At 39.7% G+C, this 3,604-nt stretch overlaps 1 non-coding gene across 1 annotated transcript; it reads right to left on the minus strand.

Annotated features, from left to right (window-relative positions):
* Positions 1-2,639: 2,639 nt before the first annotated feature.
* Positions 2,640-2,748, minus strand: LOC127134152 (small nucleolar RNA R71). Its single transcript, XR_007807912.1, has one exon. It is a non-coding gene; the product is annotated as a small nucleolar RNA R71 (small nucleolar RNA).
* Positions 2,749-3,604: the final 856 nt, after the last annotated feature.

Raw genomic sequence — 3,604 nt, forward strand, 5'->3', positions numbered from 1 at the left:
AAGCAGAAGCTTCGAAGAACGCATCCAGATATGTCTAAAAAGACTAAATATGAAGTGCAAAAGCAATTTGATATAGGTTTTATGACAGTTACTTATTATCCCCCGTGGGTAGCTAGCATTGTTCATTTGCCTAAGAAAGACGGCAAGGTACGAATGTGTGTTGATTACCATGATTTAAACAAAGCAAGTCCTAAGGATGATTTCCCGCTCCCTCATATTGATGTATTGGTCGACAACACTACGCAGTTCTCGGTATTTTCTTTCATGAACGGTTTCTCCGATTATAACCATATTAAAATTGCCCAAGAAGACATGAAGAAGACCGCGTTTATCACACCTTGGGGGACCTTTTGTTACAAAGTCATGCCTTTTGGTTTAAAGAATGCATGGTGATAACGTGAAAACACATCAGATATTTGCCTTGATTTACACTCAAAGATCATACCATTTTAATTAATATCCCAATTATTCCGCAAGTATTCGAGTTGTTTTTGCAGGTATTTAAATCTCCAAGCATTAATGAGCAAAATGAAGAAAAGGAAGAAAAAGAAGAAGAAACAGATGAGAAAGCACAGGAAAAAGCAGAAAACCAGAATGCAGAAATTGTTGATGTGACGACCGTCACAGCTTCATGACGACCGTCACGACCCAGCCTGTGACGAGCATCACAGGCCCATGACGAGCGTCACGCGACCAGATTTTACGTTTTGAAACAGTCAGCCACAGGCACGAAAACATGCCTAAATTCCCTCCAACAACTTGACTCCCCCGAAGATTCCTCATTCAACCAGTCTTCCTTAAATTTCTCAACCGCCAAGACCTAGAGGAGCAATATATAAAGGACCAAAGTTGGAAAAATTGAGGATGCCTACATTTACACTTACGCTTTGCAATTAATTTTTACAGCTTTCTAGTTTTTTAGTTATTTTCTTTTCAGCAACTTTGTTTCCATTGCCTTAATTCATTCGCCATTCTTTTTAGAATTTCCTTTTTCCCTTTTCCTTTCCGTTTTCCAGTTAGCCATAGTAGTAGTTTCCTACACTGGGAAACTACTACACTTTATTTAATTTTAGTAAGCAATTTGTATTGAAGAAGCAGAAGCCTACCGACTTGTGGAGGACTGCTCAAGTACTCTGAGATTCGCTATACTCTGTTACTTCGATTGCCAGGTTTTTATTGAATTATTATTATTATTGCCAAGTTATTATTATAATTATGTTTGCCGCAATGTTGATCTGTTTATGCTCTGTGTTTGCCTTATTTAACATGTCCGGCTAAATTACCGGTATCCGTATGTAGCAATTTAATTAGATGGGATTTAATAATAATCGGTGAAAATCTTTTTCTCAAACAATCTTTTAGGCTGAAGTTTTTAATCTAAATTTAAGTAACTTTATCATAAAAGCGTGAGAAGCTATTTAATACGATTTTGCCACGAGAGTGGGAAATTAACTAAGGTGAGAACCAACAATCGCGAGAGCGTGAGGCTCGAGCTGGATAGTAAAAATTAGGCATTGAGTTTAAAAACAGCGAGAGCACTTTAAAAGCAATTAGAACTTATTTATTTTTAAAAAGTAATTTTAACTTCAAATGGGACAGCGAGAGCGTACATTCTGACTTAAAGCTATAGGCCGAATCAACAATCACGAGAGTGTGAGATAAAGCTTTTTAAATAAATATTTTCTACTGAGAGATATTTGGCATTTAAACTATTCACCGGTGACTTATCGAATCCGTGACAATTAATGTGATGCATACTAATTCCTTCCATCAATTCTTTCTTAAAACTAAATTTCCCCTAGATTTAATATTTTGCACCCGAACTTCTACTAATCATTCCCTTAGCTAAACATAGTGACGTTAGTAACACTAGTTTGACCATAGGTCTCTGTGGGATCGATATCTTTTAAAACTAAAGCGACTGGACTGTGCACTTGCAGTCAAGTACGCGATAGACTATATTTTATATATAGTCACGAAAAGCATCAAGTTTTTGGCGCCGTTGCCGGGGACCTGTTTTAGTCGAATAGCGCGATTCTTTCGTTGCACGGTATAGACTAAGGTATAAATAAAAACTAATTTACTCTCCCTTATTTCCCCCGATTGTATGCCAAGTACTCGCTCACAAGGCGATAACTTAGCGCCACAAGTCCCATAATTAGAGCGTTTCTTATACGTAAGACGCTGAATACACGAATATCAACAAAAATACGATATTCCCGATATCTTCTCTCCTATTAAACCAAAAGAAAAACCAACCATGGCTGAAGAAGGACCACACAATCGTCCTCTTAAATTCTACGCTACCCTATCCCAACAAGAACCTCACAACAACATTGCTGCCCCCGCTATCAATCAAAACGATTTCGAGCTGAAACCCTCACTATTATCAGTCGTCCAACAACATCAATTTGCTGGAAATCCTACGGACGATCCTAATGAACACCTGACCAAGTTTGTGCAGTACACAGATACTGTAAAGGCGAATGGTGTATCTCAAGATGCGATAAGATGCGCCTCTTTCCTTTCTCACCAAGGGGCAAAGCTTGGGCTTGGTTGCAATCCTTGCCCTCTAACTCAGTTACAACCTGGGAAGAACTAAAGAACGTCTTCTTATCCCGATATTTTCCGCCGAGCAAAACTGCTATGCTGAGAGCTCAACGGATTCAGGCAAAAAGATGTAGAATCTCTCTATGAAGTGTGGGAGAGATACAAGGACATGATGAGGATATGTCCACATCACGATCTCGAAGGCTGGGTGATCATTCACACATTTTACAATGGACTTCTATATAACACAAGACTGACAATAGACGCTGCCGCGGGCGGTGCACTTATGGACAAGCCATACAACGAAACCTATTAACTCATTGAAAACATGGCCCAAAACCATTGCCAATGGGATGGTGAAAGAACTCCAGTAGAAAAGTCCCAAACAAAAGGTGGAATGTACGAAATCAGTAGCCTTGACCATGTTCATGCAAAGGTAGATGCCCTTGTCCAAAAATTAGATAACTTGAATATACCACCCGCACCCACCGTGGCTGCTGTAACTCCAAACTATGAGTTATGTGGAAACCCTGGACACACTGCACAAGAATGTCAAATATTAGCAGGAGTCCCAACCGATCAAGTGAACTACGCACAAGGAAATCCCTATTCGAATACCTACAACCCAGGTTGGAAAAACCATCCTAATTTCTCGTATAAGAATAACAACACCCTGTATGCACCTGGCCAAGCACCAGCTGTTCCGCCTGGATATCAAAAGCCAGCTAATAATGCTCCTAACATGCCTAGGAAGTCAAATCTCGAATTAATGATGGAAAGCTTCATAGCTACCCAAGCTCAGACAAATAAAGACTTCTTAAACCAAAACATACATACTAGCGAGCAACTTAAATAACTAGCGAGCAAAGTAGACGCCTTAGCCACACACAATAAAATGCTTGAAACACAGATTTCACAAGTGGCTCAACATTAAGCATCTACAGCCGCTCCAGCTGGAACATTTCCTGGACAGCCGTAACCTAATCCAAAAGGACATGCAAATGCCGTTATACTGAGGAGTGGAAAAGAAATAGACGGACCCGTAGATCCAAGA

This window comes from Lathyrus oleraceus, chromosome 3, assembly GCF_024323335.1.
Source record: "Lathyrus oleraceus cultivar Zhongwan6 chromosome 3, CAAS_Psat_ZW6_1.0, whole genome shotgun sequence".
NCBI classification, from domain to species: Eukaryota; Viridiplantae; Streptophyta; class Magnoliopsida; order Fabales; family Fabaceae; genus Lathyrus; species Lathyrus oleraceus.